We start from the raw sequence: 26,069 nt of genomic DNA, 5'->3' as shown, positions 1-26,069 counted from the left end.
GCTCCCAATGTTTCTTAGCTAAAATTTGCTACTTAAAATTATTCTAGTTCACTTGGGAACTCTATCAGTTGGAGAACGGTTCTCTCTGTGTTTGTCAGTCTGCATTGGAGATCTGTTAAACTCTGACTGGCAAATACTGCCTCCACTTCCGACAGGTGCCAGTGTGAAACAGAGCAACAAACAGAATCATAGGATTGTTTGAGTTAGAAGGGACCTTTAAGGAAATAAAGCATGCAATTCAAACTCTGTATTCACAGTTCAAACTCATAGAATCACACAGTGGCTTGGGTTGGAAGGGACTCAAGGATTATGAAGCTCCAACCACTCTGTTTCAGGCAGGGCCACCAACCTCCACATTTAATACCAGATCAGGCTGCCCAGGGCCCCATCCAGCCTGGCCTTGAACTCCTCCAGGCATGGGGCACCCCAACCCATCTGGGCAGCTGTTCCAGCACCTCACCACTCTCTCATGTGCACAGGAATGTCCAGCTGGTATCTTTGGGCAGGCTGCAGTAACAAGAACTTTCCACAACAGCTTGGCTACCTGGGCACACCACGTCTCACCCAGGGCACGGGGAGGACTTTCAACATCACCTCTGTGTAACCAAAACTCTCACTTAAATAACCATGCTAATCGCTGCAATATTGACATGTTTTCTGTCGTCACAGTGTAGGAAGCAGTTATTTTTCCCACTTTACCAGGCAAAGAACATTGTCTCGCTCAGAATCACGTGGCAGGAATGGAAGCAAAGCCAAGTCTGCTGGCCCTCGTCATACCCTAATTCCTGATCTCCTTCATCATGACCTAAGGAATCTGGGGATTTTTTCCCCTTTGTTTCTTTTTCTTCCTGTACTCAGAATGTATTTATGTTTTATTTTAAACCTTTTCCGTCCAGCCCTTTAGGCTAGAACCATAGCCACAAACACACAGCTCTGGGAGTTAATGCTGTCCAGTGACTTCTCTAATTCTTACCGGCGGGACTGCACTGCAGCCTTTGTATTCCCTGACGATCTGAAATGCATACACAGCAGGTAATGTGCACAATAACTCGAACCCCTAGATTGAAACAAAATGGCTGTGGTCCCACCAAGGCCAATTCAGATATGCAGCACATGTAATTCTATCTGTTTAATTATACTTCACAATAGGGCACTATAGTTCCCTATTTCCCAGATAGATGTACTTTAGAAGACCTGGCAGGAGCCTGCTTTCTGCACCTTTATCCAACCAACCTTAACCAAACTGTTTGCATTTATCCCTTTTCCACAGGAACAGGTTTGGACAACTCCTGATTTTCCAGAAGCATTCTTCTCACCTTATCCTAATACTTCGCAGACAGAGCAGCTCACACTGCACACCCTTGCAAGATGTTTTCCCAATTTATCAACTTTTGCCCTTTAGTTTCTGCGTCCATGAGCTCCTCAACTCCTTCTGACATTGCCAGCCTTGGCTCAGGTCTTGGACCTCCCACCTGAAGTGGAACATGGCATTTTTCCACCTGAAATGAAGAGCTGTCTGTGCAAAGGATCTGTCTGAATGCCACAGCCAATGCAGCTTTCCACATGGCACAGAGATGGAAGCACAGCCAGGAGAAGGGAGAAATCCAGCGTTTGGAAGACTGCACCTTTGTCTGAGTATATAAATAAAGCAGGAGTTTATCATAATTTATTTATAAAAACTATTTCTAATCTAATTCTTCACATATTATCTGGGGGCAAGAGAGATGAGACAAAAAAAAAAGGCTCTTAATCAGGAGTTGCCACATGGAGTGGTTTTGATTAATATGCAAAACATAGATTATAAATAGATTTATAAATAAATGATCAACTACGGCTGCTGCTTTATTTATCTATGGACTTGCAGAAAATTTGAAGGCTGAATTCTGATTAAATGAGAATCACCACTAATGGCACACTGGCTGGCTCAAAGGGGCCAGTAAAGCAAAGTGAGAATGCATTTGCATAGCACCTTTGATTCATAAGAACTCCCAAATGCTTTGCAGAATTAATATTATGTTTTAGGGGTCACTTCATCCATTACTGAAATACAGCCTCTGAGGAGGAAAGGTAACTATCTGCATGTATTCCCTCAAAGATCTCAAAGCACCCTGCACGTTAATTAAGCCTCACATTGTTTCTATGTAATCCATCCCTCCAGCAAATTGCTAAACCTATGCTACCTGAAGTACTGGGAATAAAACCAAGGGAAATTCATCAGCTCTTCCTTGGTCTGACTTCTCTTCAAGTCCAGATCATCCGGCTGATGTCAGTGGGCACCTCAAGGTGTTCCCATCTGAGTGGCAATGCAGATCCCAAAGCACTACATTCAAACAACTCAGACATTAGACCCCTTTTGCTCACTGTTAGCCCAACTCAAATTTCACAGCCAGCAGCAGTGTAAGACCCTGCTGCAGCCAATCCTCAGCCCCAACCTTTGCAACTCTGAACTAGGAGTTCTCATTTCCAATTCCCAGATCCTTCCTGCCACAGAGGCACGCACATCACTGTGAGGCTGAAGCTGAGCACAGCACCAGATGCCTCGTTCCATCCAACAGCACTCAGAAGGCACAGTAGAAGCACATACCTGCTGAATGTGCCCACGACTCGATTCAGTTGCTCCCATTTACAAAGCCTTTTAAAAAGAAGAAAGTCAAAGCATTTTTTTTTCACATGGCAAAGCTGTCCTGCCAGTCATTTTTCACAGCTGAGCACTTCCCAAGGTGCCAGTTCTGCAATTTGGGGCTGGATGTGATCCCCTGAGCATGATGTGTAGCTGCAGGATGAAGACACAATGAGCAGTCCCAGCTGTGCAGGTGCACACGGATCAGCATGGCTGTACCTCCCTTCTTCTCCCATCCTGTGCTGCGGGAAAGTTCCAATGGCCGGGGAAGATGTGAGAGCCCACAGACATTGCAGGGGGCTCGGCCATGTATAGGTCACACCTCACCCAAATGTGAGCCTGTACTTATTGGGACCAACAGAATTTTCTGTTATGTGGCAGATTTGGGATACTCTTCTTCCATCCCATATTTTTGTCCACCTCATTTCTGATTTCTTCATCACAAGAACCAGGAGGAAAAAAGCCCAACACTTTTCCCCTACTAAACCAAGCCAACCTCCAAGCTTACCCCTCTCCCACTTCCCTCTCCACATTTCCAAACGTCCCTACAAAGGGATTTCATTCCAAACCACTCTGATTATTGACAATTTCCATGCTGAGCCCAGATTCTTCTTCCATAGTTGGACTCCATACGGAAGAAACCACATGCTGACAGGGCCCTGCTTCCTCTCCACCCAGCAAGTTAGCAACATGGACAATCTACTGCCTAAACACAAAGAATTCTACCACAGTGATAATAGTCTGTCTGGAGAGGACGTTACCAGTCACTGCCCAATTAGAAGAGTGTTGAATTCACGGAAATGCCTTTTGAATAAACACTTGATAACCCTCAATAAAACTGTAAGAGAGTTACTGCAGATTTACTACCCAGGAAAGAAAAGCTTTTCACGGCACCACTAGGAGCTTATTGCTTCTGTTTAATGCTGATAAATGCAAGAGATTCACAGTTCCACAGCAACCTGGGGTAGACCAGCTTAGCAGGAAAATAAAATCGAGGTCTTATGATCTGCCCATAGAGAGATGGAGGAGAACCACATTGCCACCATATCTTCAAGCTGCACGTTCTGCATAGTACTGCATGCATGGGACACATTGTTCCTCAGGAAGCTAGCAGACACATGGCTGGTGCAGACGGGTTTGTCCCAGGCCCTGCCAGAGCACTGTGAGCTTGGGTAGGTGGGAGCACCATGGGAAGGATTCCCATCACTTGGTTTCTGTATATTGGTGGTTCTTCTCCAGAAAGCACAGCTGTGGCATCTGCAGCAGCGACAAACCTCCTGCTGCCTCACATGAAGAAAAGGAGCACCATGAAAGGAGCCCAGTGAACAGCTCTACTGCCTCTGCTGTGGGGATGCTCAAGCACCGTTTAGATTTTCTAAAAAAATGTGACTGGCGAGGAGGAAGGAAGGGGTTGGCTCTATTTATGCTAACCCATGTTTCCCAGCTCTCCAGGCAGCAGTCCTTCCTGCACCAGCTCAGTGGGGATATTCACAGCCCCAGGGAGGACACCGCTGCACATTTGTTCCACAGATGAACCCTGACATAAAGGTCTTGCCCTTGCTGATGAGCACTGATGTACTGTTCTCTGTATTCACAGTTCTTGGTGATAGGGAAATATTTACAGGATAATTTTTTTCCCTTCCTGGGAACAGCCCAGTTCTCAAAAAATAAACACTCAACCAAAATCATTACTACTTATCATCTTGACTTAAACATATTTCCTCCTTAGTGACCCAGTACATGTGTCTGACCCTCGGGGGGCACACAGGGCTGGGGTACAAGCCGTGCCCCGCAGCACCATCGCCATCCTTGGCAGGACAAGGGGCATGCTGCCATTTCCAAGGCAGTCACTGAGATGGCACTGCATGCATAGAGTGCAACAGAACCCCACAGTCCATTTCTGTGTCCTAAATTTGCTCTAAACTACAGATTTCTTTTCATTGGGCATTTAAGCAGAGGCATTGGAGAGATTTTGGTCTCCACCAAATCGCTCATTAAAGCAGGAGATCTAAATGAAATCACTTACATATTCACCCTGCACACTTTGAGAGGTCAGAAGCCCTACATGATGTGTCCCATGTACCTGCTGCATGGCAGCAGATTGACTCTGGTGCTGCACTTCCAGACCAGGACCGGTTCTTTTCCAAGAAAGGGTCTGGGATTGGGCCAACAAAGGGCAGCCTCCACTCCAGCCACTTGTGCATGGCCTCTTCAGTTGATGGCAGCTCTTCCCACAGCATGGCTGACAATGGCAGATGTTTGTTTTATTTCAGCAGTGGCTGCTGCAGTTTGGAGTTGAGCGAGTGGGCAGACTGTGCTTTGAAGACCTTTCCTCCTCATGTTGTTAGTGCTCCAGAAAGCAATCTCTGGGGTAATAGCAGAGGACGGGCAATGAAAATTTCCTTCTAGGTTCCCACTATTATTTCTTATCCAAAAATAATACTAACCGTGATCTAAAATTGTAGTAATTAAAGGAATAATACCCAAACTTAATTATTGGACCCCTCACACAAGTAAATGGAATTATCTTCGTCCATGGTGTTCCAGTCACTTGCACAATGCAAAACCATAACAAACATCACTGGAAGGTGAAAGAGCTGAAGCTGTTTGAAAAGACACTACAGGATTGCAATGTGTCAGAAGGTGAAGCATTGTTTCATAAGATTGCGTCAGTACCTTCAAACATTTCCCCTTTTAAGTCTTTTAGTTGCTCTGTACAGTGGAGATGGAGCCCTGATGGTTTTCTACATGGGGAACTTGAGGCAAGAGGAAGGAAAGAAAGAAGAATTCATCAGAATCATAAATGTGAGAACAAGATCAGATTCCTTGACTAAGATGGGTGTACATTTAGGAAGTTATTACCCAGGTGGCTTTCAAAAGCTGGGGTGCCAAGAACAAAACAGAACTAAACCAAAACTATGACAAAGGAACAAAATCTTTCAATAATGAGTCCAATGGTGCTGGATTGCCCAAATTATCTAATGATCATTTTCTGCCTCTATAACAATGGGGTGAACTTTGCTTATCTCCTACAGGTGAGAGGGATACTTAATAGCTCCTGTATCCCCTTAGCAATCTACATTTTGGAAAACACCTTCAAAATATAGGTCCAATTTTGTGTAAAAAAGTGAAAATACCCCCTTGCAGCCACTCACATGTTCCTAGCAGGCTTTTGCAGCTCTTCACACTAATTCAGCAAGAACAGTACATTAATTAGACACCATGTTGGTGTGTGATCAGACTGTGTACGTACTCACAGCGACAGTATGTCCTTTTACTCCATCTCCTGTATCAGTAAATAAAAAGGAGTAAAAGTCTGCTTTCTGTGATATCAGAGCAATTGTCTTGTTGAGACCTGAAAACAGGAAATGTTCAGACACCAAACTGCCATGAAACCGAACGCTGTCAGACAACGATCTTCTGATCCTGACATTTAGGCTGGAATTGGTTAAAAAGCAGAAAAAATACAGAACTTCTATTTTCACAAAAACTAAAACACACATCCAAACTGAATTTACAATGCTTTCAATTAATAATATAAAATATCCCTCTAGGCTCCCACTGTTGTTTCTTGTCCAAAAATAATATTAAATGTGATCCAAAATTGTAGTAATTAAAGGAATAATGTCAAATTTAATTATCATTGGACCCCTCAATTTCAATTAATAGTATAAAAATTCTGGCACTGGTTTTAATTTTTTTTTATTATTTTGTGAATGCTGAATATGGTTCATATCTCACAAACAGGAGGGGATTCAACTCTTTACAAGGGTAGATAACAGCAGGACAAGGGGGAATGGTTTTAAGTTGAGGGAGGGAAGATTGAGGTTGGACGTCAGGGGGAAGTTCTTTACAGAGAGTGGTGAGGTGCTGGAACAGCTGCCCAGAGAGGCTGTGGATGCCCTGTCCATCCCTGGAGGAGTTCAAGGCCAGATTGGATGGGGCCCTGGGCAGCCTGGGCTGGTATTAAATGTGGAGGTTGGTGGCCCTGCCTGTGGTGGGGGGCACTGGAGTTTGGTAGTCCTTGAGGTCCCTTCCAACCCAAGCCATTGTATGATTCAATGACCCTCTTCTTTCCCTTCACTGAGTGCAGTAAAGTGACTGTTGTCCTGGCTCTTGGCTCTTGCCCTGTTTCCCCTTATCTAGAAGGATTTTTTTTTTTACTGCTCCATTTCTCTCAATGCCAAATGAGGTTTTGAAATGTACAGGAAGTTTTGAAAAGATATTGATGAAAGAACAAAGTGTAAAATGGGGCAGAAAAATGAAGTAACACCTGACAATGTTATTTCAGTTGAAGGGAAAAATATCTGGAAAATGAAGAGAGAAAGCTTGTAAGCCCTTCTAGTGGAGTCTCTTGCTGTTTTGCAGAAATCTCTCTAGAAGAGCAAAAAAAGAACACGCTCTGGAGATACGATGCAATTTTGGTTTAGAGATATGCAAACATTTTTGTTGCAGAGCAAATTTTATAATTTAAAATATTTTAAAGCATCAGAGCCAGAATCAGTTGGGAACTGCAGTTTGAAATTCTTTCTGCAATTTGCTTCATTTTGACTGAAGCAGCAAATGTTGCAGAGGACTCTTACTCAGCCCTACACTGCCAGTCCCTCATTTTGTTTTAAACCTTCCTGAATCCATGACCCTAACTGAATCTTCTGCTTGAGAAACTGGGGCAAAGATGAAGAAAAGAAAAAAGGATTCATCAGGATGATAAAAGATCAAGCAGGACCAGATTGCCTGACTGAAGATGGATGCCCAGGAGGCTTTCAATTGCTGAGGTGCTTCTTCATCAGATCTCTACCACATTCTATTATTTCTATGTTCACATTGCAAAAGATGCAGTTTACAGTGAGCACGTTTTTATTTCTCATGGTCTTTATCTTCAAAGGTAAAGACTCATCCCAGAAAAGTCAGACAAAAACAGGCAAAGGGGTACAAGCTCTGCACCAAGGCAATACTATTCTGCACAGCCAAGGAAGTTACTTCTCCCTTCCACTTATTTATTCCCAAAAATGCTGCAGTAGATGCTGCCATGTTTGGAAGTACATAGACACTTGCTCTCACTGCCAGTCAATGAATGCTGCAGCTATGCAGTGGACCAACACACATCACCTATTTCAGGAGTACATATCCATCCCAGCACTCATGCATGCATTAATACAGCATCTTGGACAACAGTGCAGGATCCTTGTGCTGCAGAAGGGCAATATTAGCTGCCCAAAGAGACAGAATGAGAGAAAAAGCAGCAGCTTTTCTCAGCTCATAGGCTGGGCAATGGGGAAGACATTTGATCTCATAAAGAAGGTCTTCAGGAGGGTTATGGAAAAGCTGGGAGTGGGTTTCCTGTTGGCAAATCACAGTGCAAGCATTAATTGCAAAACTGGCTATCTTAGGATTGTACACAGATTTCATTTGATGAGCCAAATTCTGACACTTTATTCTTCATCAGTGGAGCTCCTGCTCTAAATTACCAAGTGCTATGGCACTCAAGGTAAGGCAGTACCATAGTAACCATGGATTGTTTGAAGGTCCGTCTCACAAAGTCTACTGAAAATTTAGCATATAGGGCAAGGAGAAAAAAAAGCTGCATCCGTAGGAATCATTTTGAGCTGACACAGTGCACTGTTGTGGCTTTTTCCCTTCGCAGCTTGCGTACAGCAGTTCAGCTCGTTCTGTTTTCCCTACCAGCTGCTCTATGAACACTGCCCCTGTCAGCGGGAAGTTACAAAGAAATGAATGAAGACTGATGATTAACGAAGAAAGAGGGTGAATATTAATCATGGAGTCAACATTTGATGGGAGCACTGATGGAATAGTGGTCCCACTGGAAGTTGTTAGGAGTTGATTTTTATGCCCCTGGGCAGTAGCTTTAAACCATGACTCATGATGGAAGAGAGGTAGCTCATAATGTTTTAAACAGGCCGTGGTGGAAAACATACCTTCTCCCTCCCCTCCCCAGCTCCTCTCTTTGTTGTGCTACAGTGAGAACAGAGGTCCACCGTGCATCCTACATTCACCCAGAACACCCAAACTGTACAGACCAAACCTTTCAGCAGGCTCAAACAGGGACAGGACATTTCCATTTTTCCTTGCTTTTACACCAGGTAGTCTGTCACAACACACTTCCATAGCTAAATAACTGAAGAATGAATTTTGGCTGTTTGCAACCTGATCCAAACCTCTTTGAAGGCAATAGGAGTCACAGCTCCACTACCGAGCAAAGCTCTCCTAACCTTGGCTGGAATTTCCTGTACCACACAAATTAATGAGTGTGCTTGCAATCAATACTGTATATGAAGTGCACAGCTGATACTCTCTTTCTTTGATATTATACAAAATCATTCATTATATCAGATCATTCATTTTTCTGATGAAAAAAAAAAAAAAAACAGCTTGCAGATGCTGCCTTCAGGCAAGCTTCATCCACATCCCAGACCCGACCACTAGAATCCTGATGCAAAATAGAGATATCAAATACTGTATGGATACTGCAGATTTACTACACGCATCAACTTTAATTGAACAGTCAGAAAAGAACTTGCAAAGTCACTCGAGTATGGCTGCAGCCCAAAAGTAAAGTTAATGTGAGTTGGATGCACACCAACATCCAGCTCTTTTAGCAGTCCCATCATGCAAAATAAACTATTACATGCATTTTACAATTTCTCCTGCAATTGTTTCAGGGGGTGTTTTGGAGGGGTGGAGAAATAGCAAGGAAGGAAGAGGTATAATCAGAGCTGATATCAAATCCTGTAATTCTGTTGAAGTTAACAGGATACTGATGTGTTACTACAACATCTTTTCAGCTTTTCTGTGGTCTTCACTAATCTGAGCTCTGTCAGTACTCCAGAAGAATGCAGAAATCATTGCACATGGACTCTTCCATGAACCCTGCTCTACAACTGAATCTGTGCCATAGGACGTTGCATCCTCATTTGGTCATGCACCAGCAGGTGTGTAAAGGCCAGGTTATTTGTCCAGAGGAAGTTCTGGATTTCAAAACACAAGCAGCTTTCCTACTTGCAGCAAAATGCCAGGCAGATGACATTAGAAACCTGATAGGGTTTGCATACATTTTTTTGGAGATTTAGGCTGTGGTCTCTTGCCATTCAGCAACAATTCATCTTCCAAAATGAAGTGATAAGTGGCTACAGTTCCACTTATGTGTCCCACAGGAAGAAGGACAAAGGCAGAAGTGCCCCTTTAATTTCAGCAACAGTAAAGACAGAAGTGAGCCACAGCACAACTACTCACAAAGAATCTCAACAGAGAAAGTCTTACAAGTGCACTGAGGCTATAAAGAGCTGAACAGTAGAAATCATTTAATCCTCAGTGCTGCATTTTATCCACAACATTGGGCCTTCAACAGCCCAGAACCCTTCAGGTGAATTTCCAGAGCTGGTTACTGCTGTTCCAGGCAGGCAATCTGCAGACACACAGGTGATTTGCTGGGAAGCTGTCTGCTGCTGCTCTGGGATCCTGCTTCCTTTTTTGCTTTTCAGTTCCCAGAGCATCTTCTGTGCACTAAAAAATGCTCAACAATTCTCCTCTTGCTTTCACAGCAGCTGCTAACAGAAAGCCAGCAGTACAAGAGGCACAGACAGCAGCCTTTATTCTAACACTCTTGCAAAACTGGGTGCTACCTTGCAAAGGGTACAATGCATCGCAACTCCCCTACATAAATAACTTTTTAATGCACCTGTCATTTCAGATGTCACACCAGAGACAAGGTCAGGCTCGGAGAGAAATCAGCCTGCTCCATCCTTGACCCATCATTCATCATGGCATTTGTCCACAGCCAAGCAGCCCAGCTGGTTAACAGGGAAAAAAACCTTATCTGAGCTCTAAAAGGGTCCCATTTCTGATAGGAAGAACTTATTAATAATACTCTCTGGAAAGCAGCGGGAGTTCTGATGGACAGCTTTGCAGGGACATTTTTCAGTAGAGAAGCTTAAAATCCTATATCTATGCACCAGATCAGCAGGCTGGAGGAGATGAGAGGTTAATTTTGCAGACAGCAAACGGTGACTGTTTGTAAGTTATTAGAGAGGGAAATATGCTTTCAGTGTTATGGGGATATATGAGCCTTGCCTTCACCTTTTCCCATGTATCATGCTGCATGTCATCATAGGCATGTTAGCACATTGTGCAGGTCCCCTCAAATCACTGGGCAGTAATTAGCATTGCAAACTGCTGGTTCTTACCTCTGCTTTCACAGGAATAGGCACCGTTCTTAAAGCATGCACCTCCTGAATTTGTGTTAATTTCAGGAAAAGATTCCTAGATCCTGTGGATTTAAAAATAAAAAAATCTCTTAAAATTGAAGCTTTGTCCATAATGCAGATAACTGCATGCTTACAACAGTCTCAGAAGCTTCTAGCATTTGTGTGAGGGTTTGTGATTTGGAGGTATGTGATAGGAAGGAGAGAATAAGAAAAGGGAAAAGAGAAAACGGGCATAGATTTGCAGTACCTGAAAGAGCACTGACTGTGTGCTCACCAGCTCACTGACCGCATTGAAGCACTGAATGCAGGGCACAGGAGCCACATGGATTGGGTGTGGGTTCAGGCTGACCTCCGATTCCTTTCCCCTGAGAAATCTGCACTTGCAGCATTTTGAGAAGTGAGAAGTGAGAAGTGCTAGACTCACAGACTAAGGCAGTTCATGGGCTTAAGTACATGCAAGTAAGTTCCCATGGCCTAAAAAGTTTCCAAATTGCATGGTAAAGGCTCAAGTATGAACAATTAAGCCATGGCAACGCTAGAGTTTTCTACTTAGTTCAGCTTTATTTTGTTGCAAGCTGAATTAAACTGCTATATTACATTAGCAGATGTACCCCTAAAGAGCACTGCAGACCCTACCTACAGCTCACAGAACAACGCTGGGCTCATTGATGTCCACAGCATTGCCTTCTATCAGCTTCAACATGGCTTCTGATATGGAGGTTGGTGACCCTGCCTGCACCAGGGGGGTCGGAGCTTGATGATCCTTGAGGTCCCTTCCAACCCAATGAGCCATTCTATGATTCTGAGGGTGGGGTGCTACAAGTTAAACATGTCTGACCATCAGCGCTGGGAGGCAAACATTAGGATGATACATGCAATGTTACCTCTTGGGCATGATGAGAGGATCATGGCCATGCCCTAAGGACCTCTTTGGTCCTTCTGTGCTCAGCTGCCAGGTTTCACATGCTCCGCAGTGCTGTGCCACAGTGGTGAAAACATTCATTCATTCATGCACATGAGTTGAGCTATCCCAGTATTCCAAGAAACTGTATTTTGAGGCACAGCATGACCATGTCTTATGACTCCTTAAGACACTTGGTATAAGGATGTTAGCTGAACTGGCGTTGTAAAATATGCCTTCTGTTCTGCTTACTTAAAAAACAAGTTCTCGCCTTGCCAATGCAGTGCAGTTATTTAAACTGTGGCTGGGATTTTCAGAGTCATGCACTAGATCCCAAACTCCTCATGGATGGCTGAATGTATGGCAGCCTCCTTTGAAACCCAAGGCCATGCAGAAAGCCCTGCCTCACTTTCAAAAGAGCCACTCTTGCCCTCCAGCACTTGCTACCCCCAATCTTTTCGCATTCCTCAGCTCAGCTCCCATCATCGCTCTCCCTGTGCCGACTCAGCGTCTCCCTTAGCACTCATTTGTTTGCTCCGAAATGTGTTCCTCTGCTTTGTTTCCCTGGACCTAACATTTTTATTTTTTTGCCTCCTTTCTCCCTCCACAGGGTGACAGCTATTTTATCACCTACAACAAGAAATGCTGAGCCTGTTGTGCAGGCAAAACATTTGCAAAGGGGCAGGGGGTACACAGAAAGCAGTAGGAAATTGATAAGGGTTGTAAAGTAGCTTTATAAAAATGCCGACAAGCCTGCTCAGGGCACAGAGCACCTGCACCTCTGCCCCCGGCAGCGCTTCCTTCAGATGCTCCTATTGTTTTCATTACTATTTGTGACTTGATCATTAATAAATTACTATTTTTTTTTTCCTGTTGGCTCCAGCCACCAAGGGAGCCAGCAGGTGCACCGCTTTTACAATTAGCCCTTCATAATGCATGGTTGGCAAGAAAAGTTGTCCACAAGCTGCAGAGTTTACCAACTGCTTGATGGCCGCAGCACTTGGCACAACTAGAGGACAGTGTGCAGGAAAGCACCTTCATGTGTCAGCTCACATGGCCAGAAATTCTGACAGAGGGGTTCAATCTCTAACTTGGGGTCCTGCTTGTGAAGGTGGGTATAGAGAGAGGGGAAGAATGTGCACAGGGTAATGAGAGCATGATAGGTCTTACTGAAACCATGATTTCCACCATCTAAGGGGCTACCCTGGTTAGAGGCAGCAGTACTACACATTAAACAGAAATCTGACTGGTTAAACTGTTTTGGTTTTGGTTTGAGGAGTGGAAGTTTAGCAGTGAAATCAGAAAGTTGCTTCACTCCATCTTTAGTAAGATCAGGTTCACTCACATGTAGGGCTCTGACTTTTCAGGTCAGTGCTGTTCTCTGCATTTGTGTTGGTAAAACTATGGTTATACCAAATTCCCTTTGTGATAGAATATCATTTCCCTAAATACCATCATAACTGCATTATCCTTTCCAGCAGCAGCTAAGTGGCACAGGCTGGGTGTTGTTTCAGGTCAGTCACATCAGGGACTAACAGCACATGAAGCGTGCTGAGCTATTATGTAGTTTTTTTCCCCAAAAAAGACAGTGCAAAGCAGAAAGCATACATCATTTGGTGATACCTATACAAGGCAAATGAAAAGTGAAAAATTCAATGCAAAGTAACCGACCACAGACCTCAGATCAGGCATGTAGCCAGCAATCCAGGGAAGCTGTGTATCTTTGTCTCTGAGGCAGTTTTCCTCCAGTCCCAATGAACTCAGGTGTTTCACATAGTTCTGATGAACAAGCACGTTTGCAGCTCTGTTGGAGGAAGTCAGCTGGAACACAAAACTTCTAAAAAAAAGAGAAAAAAAAGTGTATATTTAAGATGACGTGCTGTTGAAAACGACCAAACTCAGAGCTTGCATTGAGCAGACCAGTTTCTACTGAAGCTGCTGTTCTGCCTTTGATAGCAGCTATAAAGGGTGCCCCTGTATAGAGAAGAAAAAAGCAGCAACCCTGTGACAGTCTGCCCCTTCCACTGCTGCAGGCACAAATCCAATCTAGGGACTGATTCATGCTTTGAATCACAAGATTAGAAGTTTTCTCCAGAATTTCCTTCCACAGAAGGAAATCTAACATTTCATAAGTGGCTTCCAAACAAGCATCGAAACTCCTTGCATCCTGCTAATTTAAACTGGACATCAAACCAGCAGTCAAAGAAAAAGATTTGTTTTTCCTCACACTACATAATACCATAATAAGAATGCATAAGATCAAAACATATTTCATAATAATGTCTTAACTTGCAGACACAAGTCACCATGAATTGACCATAACAACTGCATGAGACATTGAAGACTCCTCTGCAGTGGCTCTGAAGGTCCAAGTCTCTAACCAAGATCTTGGTCACTGTATTATCAGGTCATTGCAATCAAACAAGCACTTCTAAAAGAGCAGAAAAGCTAACAGGAGTATGCTGTCATGTCAGTAGCTTTTCTAGTGAGTGTAATGAATGGAGACAACACAAGAGTACTTTGACAGAGGAATCCCATCTGTGCCTAACCAGCATATCCATGCCGCTCAGTTTGCATTGGGTGCAGCTTCTGTTACCTTCCTGAGAAAAAAAGTACATCAGGAGACTTCGAGGTAGAGAATTTAAGGCAGAACCAGTTGGGAAGGTCTTTTAATAGGAAATCCACTGCATACTTCAAGTCACAGAATGAGGAATTACTGAACTGAGGTCAAACTGCAGCTTTCTGGATGGCTGAGCCACATCCTGGCAGAGCTGTGTGCATCACGGTCATGTCCTGCCCACTGCACCCCCGTGTCCCTGTTCTCTGAAACCTCCAGAACAAATCACCAGTGAAAAGCAAGTTTTCTACAAGCAGATTTCAGTCTGGGGTGCTTAATGCTGGCAGTACTACTAGCACTAAGCAATCCTGCACACAGGGCAGCTCCCTGCACCAGAATGATCAGTCTAAAATTATTTGACAAATACTTTACCTTAAGACATGACTTGTTTATAGCAACATACAGCCTTATTCAGAATAAATATGAAAGCTGAAGGCAGATTCTCTTGTCCCAGTTGTTGTAATTCATACTATAAATTAAGATCTACAGGTACAATAGCATTTGTGAAGGTAAGGAGGGGAAAAAAAAGTAAATCACAGTGGAGTTAGATACAATTAAATAAGTTACATAAAGGGCACAACTTAAAAAAAAAAAAATGCAATCTGAAAACTTCGAAACTGAAGTGTAATGGAACAGTAGCATGAAATGTCAGAGTTGAGTTAAATCTCAGCTTCACAATTAGTCGTCGATTCAGAATAGGTTACCCAGCCTTCATCCTGCCTAATCTACATGGTTTGTTGAAGTATGCAACTCAAGAAGTTAAGACCAAAAGTTATCCCTCTCCAACACACATTCTTCCTACTGAGAAAACACCAACGTTTTCTGCTTTCTCTTGTTCCCTTCCAGATTTATTCTTCCCATGCCCAGCTGTGAGCAGGGCAGTGAGCAGGGGGTTGGTGCTGTGCAGGCTCCACGGGGCAGCCTGGGCACCAGCTCCTGTATGGCTTGTGCAGACCCCATACCATGAAGCCATTAGAATTCCTCCTGCAAGCAGCATGCTGAGTCCCTTAGCTCCTTCCTTTCACTTGACCTGAACTATAGGTTCTGCTAGTTGTGAGCTCAATCACTGTCCTCCCCAGGTCTGCTATTAAACCTTGGCTCTAAGAAACCAAGAAATTAATCTCTGGTGCCTGACTTTTCGCAGCCCAGCGTGCTCCACAGCAGCTATGCACAACCTCTGATCCCCAACTGCACGGCCTCATCCATAAACAAAGGTACCTTGTGGTGTCTGGTGAACCCAGCTGATCCCTCACTAATATCTCCTGGAGCAAGCAGACACAAAGCTTTTTTCCAAGCAAAGCCTTCCAGCTTGGAAGTTTTGCATTCTCGTACTCTTGGATCAAAAAATAAAACAAATTAAACCAGACCCCCAAATCCCTACGGTCTTCATGTTCTAGAGCACACCTATTTATGTCCATTGCAATAGGTGAAAAGCATTGCTTTTGCCAGTTGCCAGACAGTGTGTTACGACGTGATGCCATGCACTGGGCAGTGCAGCAAGGAACAAAGTCACCGTGCATTTGTTAGCCTGTCATTCACTCTGACAGCTGTGGGTACACGCTGACAGCCACGGGCAGGGGACAGCCACCAAACCACAGCCAGCAGCACAATCAGCAGAGCTGAAGCACCGGCACCTCAGACAGGTCAGGCCTGTCTGCAGTAATTTTGTTTCGCTGATAGTTACAAGGATTGCTGCAATATAAATTCCGTACAGAGTGCTGAGAAAGGAACGAGGCCCCACTGCACCAAGTGTGGTGTTAGATAGGAAGAGATGACCATGTAAATAAATGGGGCACAAAGGAAGTATTTTTCCCAATTTTACAGGTGAGGAACCATGGCTGAAAGCCATAAATCGGTTTTATTGAGGGGTTGCAGGGTACTTACAGGAGAAACAAGAACTGAGCCTCAAATCTTTATCCACTGCTCAGTCCCATTTTGTTCCTTTTCTGCTACAAGGACCAACGAAGCCCAGCAGAACCAACTCTTGTGTCTCCATACAGGATGAAAACTACCTGTTTTCATCCTTTGCATGGACAGTTCACCTGCAATGAACACTAACCCTGAGCACAACACAGGCTGCTTCAGCACAGCTAACCACTCACTTCGGGATCAACACAGGCTAATATTTACTGCCTCTATTTTTTTTTCCTAACTGCAAACAATAGAAGAGCTCCCTCTGTTCTGTAATGCTCTCTTTTCTTCTCCATATAAGCTGTTCAGCAGTCACCAATGTAATATTTTGTAAATTTAATAATCACCAGTTTATCTTTCTTCATTTTCACGGGTTCTCTGGAGACCTTTCCCCTCTCACTAGACATGAACGCACAAGCGGTTGATTTGGCATTTGCCACAAGCAAGGAAACAAAAGCCTCCACTATGGGAGAGAAAGAAAGCATTGGGAACCCTGTTGGGACAGCTCCACTCCCATGTGCTTCTCTCCCCTCCAAATTTCTGCCTCCCCTCTTGCACTGGAGGCAGCACCAGCTGCTTATATGGCAGTGCTCTGACCCTGAGGGCACAGCAGTAGAAACAATAAGCCAAGTTTTACTTTTTTTCAAGTCAAACATCAATTGTGCTTACAAGGCAAAAAATCAGCAGTCCCTTTCCTTCGGTCTTTATACTCAGAAATTCCAGACAGAGAACTCACTGCCTTGCCTCGCTACCCCCGTGCTGCACAGCGGTGCTCTCGCAGCGGGGCTGCAGATCTCCAGCAAAGACTCAATTCCAGCAACAAGATCCCAGCCTCAAAGGGCAGCTGCAAACCCAGAGGGGAAAAGAGACATGAGATCACTAGCAGAACTACTTGTGCAGTGCTGCTGCTTTGCCATCTAAAGAGCAGCCCTCAGTAAATTCATTCCTTTTGAGGCCTTCTCCTATGAGTTTTCCCCCTTGCAGCCCCCAGCCAAAAGCACACGGAGCAGTGACTCTCTCCATTGCAGAATTGCTGTCCACAATATTCCCACTCAATAATCTTTGTCACAGACTTGAGACTATTTTTGGAAGCTTTAAAAATATCTAAGGGGCACCTTTTCTTTTTATTCAGACACAGCATCTTTTTATGTTTAATAGAGATTTGAAAAAAAAATCTGCTTAGCATCAACATGCCTTTCTATTAAAAATAAAACAGCTGAGTAAGCAAGATGACTTGGACAGGAGAAAATTCTATTTATAGAAATGTTTACAATGGTTATCACAGGGTGATTGGGATGACTGTTAACCAAAGGCTCTGCTAAGGAGTAGGGTGGTGATGAACAAGTCACTGGAGGAGGCAACACAACACAGAAGGGATCACCAGCTTCTGAGGTCATGCATAGACAAGGACACCAGTGTGTGTTCTGGAGCATGGAGAGGAGTAGCACTGAAGGAACCCAAGGAGGTTGTGGATGCCCCATCCCTGGAGGAATTCAATGCCAGGCTGGATGTGGCTCTGGGCAGCATGGTCTGCTGTTTAGTGACCCTGCACATAGCAGGGGGTTGGAAATAGATGATGATCACTGTGGTCCTTTTCACAGAGTCATAGAATGGCCAGAGTTGGAAGGGACCTCAAGGATCATGAAGCTCCAACCCCCCTGCCACATGCATGGCCACCAACCTCCACATTTAATACCAGCCCAGGCTGCCCATCCAATCCAGCCTTGAACACCTCCAGGGACGGACGGGGCATCCACAGCCTCTCTGGGCAGCTATTCCAGCACCTCACCACTCTCATGGTAAAGAACTTCCCCCTGACATCCAACCTAAATCTTCCCTCCCTCAGGGAGGCCTTTTCAACCCAGGCTATTCTACGATTCTATGAACACTCAGGATCACTCCATGCTCTTCCCCAAATTCAGCAAGTCCAAGAGCTGCAAGAATCAGTATAAATTCCTGGTCTCCTGAGCCACACTGCCTCTCTCTTGTATTTTAAGCAGCCAACTAACAGAAAACTATTTGTGTTGCTTTACCTGCAGGTATGGCTGCGGCAAGGAAGGACATCTGAGGAGCTCTGAAAGGAATTCACTTTCTTGGGAGCATCCACTTTTCTTGTGCAGCACACTAAGCCTTCTCCATTCTGCATCCAAAATTAGAGAAAATTCAGCATTTCTGAATTATTGGCAGTGAAACTGGAGGCAAAGAAAGGAAGAGAAAATGCCTTTTTCATTTTTCTCCCCATTATGGAGTACTACAAAATTATATCCTCAGAGCCATGAACAACAGGAAGGTAGGACAAGGTCTGATTTGAAACAATAGCGTGAATAAGATAATAATAGAAGTGAAATAACAACAGGGATGTTGGAGGAGAAGTGAGTCAGATCAGTTGGATTCTCTTCCAAGCCCTGCCACCAGCTCACTACGCGACCTTGCGCAAGTCACTTCATCTGTTTGTGCTGAAAGTGTTTCATCTGCAAAACTATATTTACCTTTGTTAGAAAATGCATGGATTTATAGATATAGAACGCTGAACACAAGCCAAATACTGCTGCCATCTTGCTACTCCTGGCTCTCAATAAACATGTCTTTAAAAGAATAATCAAGTACCTGATAGATAATGTTCAAAACTTTTAGAAGAAACTGGGCCAAATCTTGACTATAGAGATCCTCTTCACTCCAGTGGAAGCCAGGTGTTATTTTGCAAAAAATTTCATGTTAAAGTTGATTTTATGTAAAGCTGATGTACTTTTTTGGGTTTTTCAGTTTTGTTTTATAGTTGTTTTTCCCCCAAAAATATCGAGCAAGAAAGCAAGGTGTGAAAGAGAGCAGCAAAGAGGAAAAGAGAGGAAATCAGAGACAAACATTTAAAGTGCCTTTTCATGGGATTTCTCAGTTCTGGATTCCTTACACAGCTGCCCTTTCTTTGACTACATCATTTGGTAGTTTTCCCACCCTTAATAGTCAGGGGTGCTTTTAATGGCCTGTTTTCTCCAGGTATTTTCTATGGCATTTATATAAAACAATCCAAAGAAACTACAGAATCATCTCTCCAAATTTCTCATCACGTCATTATACCAGAAACAACAGAAGCATTTGCAAGCAGGTTGGATTCAAAGCCTTCCACAGAGGTCCCAGTGCCCCACCTGCACCACCACATCCCTGCTCTGCTGCTCAGGAGTTCCTGCACACAGCCATACCGCTCTCTACAGAGTTCTTGAAATCGTCCTCCTATATTTCTCTGAAAAATGACCATTCCCTTAAAATATGGCACCTCCTCTCGTGGCACACTGTGATGCGACTCAACGGCACCAGAGTCGCAACTCATATTTCCACAGGGTGCCAGCATCTCAGCATCAAAGTGCTGCTGGCGCTGGACTATCATTTGCGCTGTAATTAAATTGAATCCACTCCTTGGCTTGGCTTTATCCCTGAACAATACCAGCGTTTGAGTAATACATTCTCAGGGCAATAATACATCACCTGGGCGAACCCTGTCCATGATGTATTGGCGCAATACATCAGAGTGCACTCCCGCTATAAGGATCTATGGGCACCATACATCATCAAGGTGAGGCTGAGTGGTGATATATGGCTCAGAAGATGGTACCGTGCAGCAGTGGACCAGGCCAGGACCAAGAGGATAAAGGTTGGCACGGCTGTTAGCCGATTTTCCAGTGTTATAATGCTGGCACTGACCCAGTGTCTAACTTTAGCCCCTTATTTATTTATCTATCCCCAAGCATCCTACCATTGGAAGCGCCTCTCCTCGGATGCATCATTCTCACAGAGGTCTCAGGGGACTGCTGGTACACAATTAGCAGGAGTATATTCTCAGCTTGATGTGGAGGGGTTTAGCCCATTAACACTAATGGCAGCTGCAGCACCAAAGCTCTGTATATCACAGGAGACACGGACACATGCACACGCTAAGCTTTGTGCAAATGTCACCCATTCGAGAGGCATCTGCAGATTATTGGGAATAAAAGAACCACAGAAAATTGCTGGAAGCAACCACTCCATTGTTTTCCAATAATTACTTTCAAAAATATAAAAATCAAACATATAGAAAATAGAAACACAAACCCACCTAGCACACGGAGGCAAAGCCTTGGCCAGCCTGTAGGACATGAGGGGCCCGGCAGAGCTCCTTGCAAAGCATTACTGGAGTGCCTGGGGGCATGATCAGCTCAGAGAATGGTGCTTTAACCCACTGAGGCAGAAAGGAGGCAAAGCAGCATTTGCTGATGGAGTCCTTCTCTTCACCCCTCATTTTACAAGCAGCAAAATAAAATTAAAGTATAGAGCAATATAAGACTCAGTAGAGACACTTGGAGATGCTTGCTCAGGAGAAAAATGGCAGAGAATATTCCTAAATGAGCCCCAAACACAGCTCTTAGTAAGAACTCAAGGAAGATGCCCTTGCCATGCATCACTGGAGCCCGCACCTGGGCACAGTCATCCAGTGCTTTGGACAGCAATGTCCTGGGGAGCAAAGGTGGCTAAAACCAATCTCCGTGCTCCATACAGAGTCACTCGAGGTCTCACATAAAGCAGACTTATTGCCCCCATGAAAGAAATAATAGATCTAATAAAATACTTACATCCTGGCCAACAACTCTGCTCAGCCTGGTGAGCCCCCAGAGGCAGTGAGTGGACAATGGGGCCAACTTATAAGGTGTCCTTCTACCTTTGCAGCTCTGCAGCATGCAACACAAGGAGACCGTCCTCACACACACAGACATGAGACTGGCATGGCCAGGGTTGCTGCAATTTGGGCACAGCCCTGTGCATCTGGATGCCCGGTTGGTAGCACGTGAACACCTGCTTTGCATCTGCATGAAGAGTTCAAGGCTGGCAGTCCTTAAAAATATAAGCACAGCTGCTTCCCTCCAGAGATATCCTCAAATCAAACAACCAAGATAACTTTCTGAAAGAAAAGAAAGGAACGAGCTATCTTAAGGCACTGAGTGAAATAATTTCTCAAACGCTCAATCTAGTTTTTGAAACAATCTGGAAATGACATTCTCATTAATTACACGCCATGTATCTGGAAAATGACAACACTACTGAGCTGACAGTGACAAGAAATCAGAAAATAGCTTGTGCAGGTGGAACAAGTCACGGACAAACCTTCATCTCTATAAGGAGGGGATGGCCAGAGCTGCGAGGGCAGCACTGCAGAATGCCCAGAGACCTTTTCTGCAGCAGAGTCACAGTGGGTAAAGGCACCCTCCTGACACGCACAAGGAGAACTTCAGGCAGCATTTCTCCTTTAAAACCCAAGACAAGCTCAACCTGGACAAGTCATTCATCTTTGCTTACTCCTTGAACTGCTCTTAGTGCAGTGATTGCTTGCTGGGGCTGGGAGCCTCCCAGCCACACCACAGACCAAGAGAAAAGTCAGAGGTCTTCCCTGGGCTGACTCCTGAGTAAGTCAATGGGAAGCAAATGTAAACCATAAACACTGAAGTAAGTGGAAAAAAAGCTGTTGGTGCATGCTTCCACAACGACGGAAGTCTTGCAAATTCATAAAATGGAGAACATGAAAAGCAGCAAATCCTCTTTAAAACAGGAAGGAAGCCAGCTAGGTGAGCAGGAAAAACAGCCCAGTAGTTAATGTGCTAATATAGGACCTGGAAAACCTGAGTTTACAGGCCTGCAGTGGACCCATAAACTTCTGAATGCTATCACTGAAACTGGAGAACTGCACTTATACCAAAAACTCAGCAACTGCTTACAAGAACTTTAGGAATTGGCTTAAATCTCACCAAAAAGGGAAAACATGCTTGTTTGATAGAAACCAACAGCAGAAGGCAGAAAAGCTCACATCACCTGAAACCACGGCTCGCAAGGAACCCGAGCTGCCCAGGAGAACAAAGCTCACAGCTCCATGCAAAGCCACCAATCCATTTCTACTTGCTCAGTGTACAAGAAAACAATACTATGACCTACAGTAACAATTAAGTTGCATCAAAAAACTTAAGTGACTTGAGAGCCATTTCTCTTGCTCCCTGGAATAATTTACAAAGGGAATTTTGCACCCAGGCAGAGCACACAGGCAGGTGGCTGCACCCAGGAGCAGTCCATGCAGCCAGAGTTTGTCTTGGCAGGGAGCTGCTGGCTTCCTCTGCACACAGGGAGTGACCTGGTTCTGCTCAAGAGCTATTTGGTTTAGGAACATGCACCTTAACAGGTTGGAGCCCTGCAGACAGGCTGCTTTCGTGAGAGGGGGCGTGAAAACAGATCAAAGTTTCAGAAGAAGTTTATGTTAAAGTATTTCCTACAGCCCGGCAGATTATATTTTTAAAAGTTCAATTATCTTCTGATAAACTCACCAGCCAAATTAGGAAACTAAGTACAATTATTAAAGCATAAGAGAACAATTTCAGATTTGCTTCAAGTGCCAATTCAAACTTAACAAGCACACAGATCCTGGCAAGTAACTCCACACAGATCACTCAGCTTCATTTCAAACTAGAAGACCAGATGAATGCCTGGGATATGACTTACATTTATTCTCATGTTTTTAATCAAAACTACACAGCCCTTTTAGCTGGCCAAACCCAGAACCAAGATTTTGTAAAAAGGTATTCAATTTCTCTATGGAATTGGGGGATTTGAGGAACTCTGTACTGAGCTATCAAAGCAGTGCACAAAACTTACTTCCAGTGTGCAATGCAAAGTCTGAAAACTTGGAAGAAATATTCCACATACTGCAGCGTTTTGCAGAGCAATCTTTTATCCAGATGGTATCCCAGCAGCTGGACTGATCTCCTCAAGAACTCTAGTACAGTTTTTTTTGTTGTTTTTTTTTTCCCCTGAAGAGAACTTCTAAACTCACATCTTGTTGGCCAAGAATCTCAAATTCCCATTTGCAAAGCAACCAGCAGTGCACCCTGCCACATACCCCATGGCCATGCACCCAAGTGAGCATGGCAGCTAATGTCCCACTGCACACACATATTCATCAGAAGGGAGAAGACCACAGCTGAGGTTTTCAGGAGTGGAAAATTCAGTATGCAACAGTGCTGCAGGTGAAGTTTCATCAGACACATTTAACCTTACATATCTTTGCATTTTCTCTCTTCCTGTAGGCAGTGTGGGCTCCTGGACATCACACCTCAGTGGCACTAAGGAGGAGCAGTGCAGCTGCTGACCACCAGTCAAGAGAAAACGATATCTAACAAAGGGAGTTAGCTCACCAGCTCAGTTTGTGGATTACTGATACCATCATATTTAAAGGCCAAAGGCCAAAAAGTGCGAGCACTTGCCTTTAACAGGGCTGCCAGATATACCCAGAACAAAACATTTAAGCTGCTTGCCTTTATAAATTCTTGAGGCCCATATTCCAAGGAAAGGGAAAACGTTCCAAGCTGACAACTCCTCCCAGCAAGTTACAGAAAGGAGGTATTTAGGGGAGAACGTGAATTCCAATTCCTGCTGGAAAAACACACTCCTCTTGCAGAGATCTCTGTTGTTGTATTTTTGTATGGGGGTTAAAAAAGGTTTGATTTTGCAGTTTAGCATGTTGAGGCCTCTCAGTGCTCGCTGTCGGAGGGTGCCGATTACCCAGCTTCATTCATCAAAGTGTCACTTTTCTGACAGCCATTAATAAATATACTGCCAGAGCCCCTCACACCTGGCAGCCATGGCACACTGCAACACACCGCTAACCTAATTTGCTAATTGCTGCTTTCCCCATTAATTTTAGTCCTGTCTTGTTTGGTGTTGACATGGAGGGAAAAAGAAAGAAGACTGGGGAAAAAAAAGCAGGCAAGAAAGTAAGTGTTGGATGATTCCTGATTATTTCTTCACTTATTCTTCCCCTCCATCACCATTTACTTGGGGATATCAGTTTATGCTTGCCCTTTCCGAGAAGCCTGGGAACAATGGCAATTTGGGCACTGCAGTGTGAGGACATAACAACCTGCACACATGTGTTACCCACATAAAAGCCCAGACTCTGGCCCTGCATTTCTCCCTGCCTCCCCCCCCACCTCACCTCCCCCGGCCCCTCCAGAGCTCCCAGCCTATGGCTGCACAATACTGGGGGTTGGGGTGCTCTGTCTCCCAGACATCCTCGGTCTCAGCTTCACCACACTTCACACCTGCCAAAATCCCTACTCTGTTAATTCAATTCCTGGCCACTCTCAAGTAGACATCACTGTTCCATTAATCATGTGATTTTCTGATAAATATCCTTTTCAAGGCCCAAGTACAGCCCAAGTCCTTTGTGACTAAGCTGGACTGAAACGCAGGTCTCCAGCCGAGGTCAATTAAGACAAGGAGTACCAGACCTATCAAGCCTTCAGGCAGTGATGAATTATTGTTGCAGCGCTAGTAAAAGTCTCCCTGCAGGACACTCACCAAGCTGTTGTACTTGGACCACACATTGGGGTCCATATGCTCCAAAGCTTTTCCTTGCCTGATTAGGTCTAGTGACGACTGCCCACACCCACTGCTCCAGCTCTGCCTCCCCTTCTCAGGAGCAGAGTACCTGGGGTACTGGGTAACTGGGGACACAGAGGCTCCTTGGGCTCTGTACAGCCATCGCTTGGCCACCAACGCTTGGTTAAGGACACAGACACCTGTGTTCTGAGGAACTTTCCAGATCATTCATCTTTGCTCCGATTAATGCAAGAATAAGGTGCACTTACCCCATAGGTAAGGCCTGGGGGCACGCTCCTGTCCCCTCAGCCAGGCAGCTTAGGTCCTTCTTTTTGGGTAACCAGGGCTTCCCACTGCCAAGGCACTCAGACCATAACCACACAAATTGAGGAATGGTCCTCTGAGTCTGGGACAGCATCCACTGCCAGCCTGTGCCAAATACAAGAATTTTGGATGTTTCCTTAGCACTGGCAGGAGAAGAATGAAAGTGCTAGTGGTGGCCAAATTCCACCTTCAGCAGGGGATTGCAGTCTGCTAAACCCACAGCGGATAACCCAGTCTCAGCACAATCCAAACACAGGGCATGTTTTAAAATTGCTTGCAATGAGACAACAGTAGATATAAACAGAAGAATTTATACTTCTTCTGAACAGACTTTATTGCAAAATGCATGTTTTTCCCTAAAAGAAGCAGAAGGTTTAAACAGTTTTAAATTGGATAATACTACAAGAAGGGTCTAAAATAATGGCTCAGACTGTTGAGTTGATAGGAAAACCCTTCTTTGAATCAGGATTACTATGATGATACCAGGGATTAGCACAGGTCTGGAAGCAGGATGCAAGCAAACTTGCCAATTCCGGACATCAGACATTTTGACTGCCTTTGAACCCTTTAGCTATTCTGACACCTTAAAATTGTGCTGCCGTGGCACAGCCCTGCTCCCAGCAGTTTCACCCTTAGCTCTCCCTAAGCCACAGGTGAGAGCTGGTTGTATTTCCTTTAGCCCAGAAGGGCCAGGCTGGCTCACACTCACCTTTACGGCTCTGCCAGGAGCAGGCCCCACAGGCCGGGCCTTCCACTTCCAGGGGCCTTACAAGTCAAATACACTGTCCTGTTCCAAGTGGAGTTAAAAAGGCCCAGTAAAAAGTAACAGCACTTCAGCTTTTAGCCAAAAGCTTCCATTCACAGCCCTTTAAAGTTAAATTTACTATCTGCATTTAGCAATGTCCCTGTGAAACTCCCTCCTGGCTCAGAAAAAAAGCCTGTGTGCAGTTCAGCTGTGCTGTGGCAAACAAAACGCTTCATCTAGCTATGCATCTGTCTGCCTTTATTTAGGTCTCCGTGTCTCTTTATTCCCTTCAGTTCCAAGCAACCAGATAGCACAGCTCATCCTGCTCTCCACTGCTCAAC

The 26,069-nt window shown here is 44.5% G+C and overlaps 2 long non-coding RNA genes across 2 annotated transcripts in view; both read right to left on the bottom strand.

Annotated features, from left to right (window-relative positions):
- The window catches only part of LOC146542942 (uncharacterized), a 40,293-nt gene extending 21,867 nt beyond the window's left edge, over positions 1–18,426 (bottom strand). Inside the window, exons 1-3 of the long non-coding RNA XR_014887761.1 lie at positions 18,305–18,426; positions 13,422–13,580; positions 10,822–10,904 (exon numbers count right to left, since the gene is read on the bottom strand). This is a non-coding gene — a long non-coding RNA (uncharacterized LOC146542942). The remainder of the gene's footprint in view (positions 1–10,821; positions 10,905–13,421; positions 13,581–18,304) is intronic.
- A 1,599-nt stretch (positions 18,427–20,025) lies between these two features.
- On the bottom strand, positions 20,026–25,084 carry LOC146542941 (uncharacterized). The gene is made up of 3 exons (XR_014887736.1): positions 24,929–25,084; positions 20,873–21,198; positions 20,026–20,162 (listed from the first exon to the last, which is right to left on the bottom strand). It is a non-coding gene; the product is annotated as an uncharacterized LOC146542941 (long non-coding RNA).
- Between the last annotated feature and the right edge of the window lie 985 nt (positions 25,085–26,069).

This window comes from Meleagris gallopavo, chromosome 22 (assembly GCF_905368555.1).
Source record: "Meleagris gallopavo chromosome 22, MGAL_WU_HG_1.1, whole genome shotgun sequence".
In the NCBI taxonomy this organism is placed as follows: Eukaryota; Metazoa; Chordata; class Aves; order Galliformes; family Phasianidae; genus Meleagris; species Meleagris gallopavo.
The sequence above is the reverse complement of the archived record's forward strand: the minus strand, read 5'-3'. Positions and strand labels throughout refer to the sequence as shown.